Genomic DNA, 476 nt, shown 5'->3' on the forward strand with positions numbered 1-476 from the left:
GAGAGTGGTCTGGAGTCTGACGATGGACGATTCTGAGTCTGCAGGTTATTCAAACTCGTCGCAAGCTGTTGGAGTGAGGCTGTGGTCTGCTGCAGCATACTTTTGATCTCGTCCATATCGGAAAGGTTCTGTTTAGGTTTGAAGGGGGCTGCATGAGGACGTTGGTTGGCTGCCAAGATGTTAGCGAGGGCTACAATCTGATCCGTGGTAGGGTTTTCTGCAGTTCCCGCTGGTTCCTCATAGTCAGATTCATCCTCGTCGTTCGGAGTTTGACCGTAGGCGATGACGGGGTTAAAGCTGCGCGAAGGGGGGTCACCAGGATGAGCTGTGCTTCCTGGTATAGATGGAGGTGGCCTCGGTGGTCGAGGTGACGTCTGTCTGTACCCGTCGCCTTGCCTGTTCCGGTTGGATGGCAGATATTCATTGAGGAGAGCGGTGACTAAATCTCGTGAAGGGTCCTGATTTCTCCTCTGTCC

Source organism: Diachasma alloeum, unplaced genomic scaffold (assembly GCF_001412515.2).
Source record: "Diachasma alloeum isolate Michigan unplaced genomic scaffold, Dall2.0 Dall_scaffold_00441, whole genome shotgun sequence".
Classification (NCBI taxonomy): domain Eukaryota; kingdom Metazoa; phylum Arthropoda; class Insecta; order Hymenoptera; family Braconidae; genus Diachasma; species Diachasma alloeum.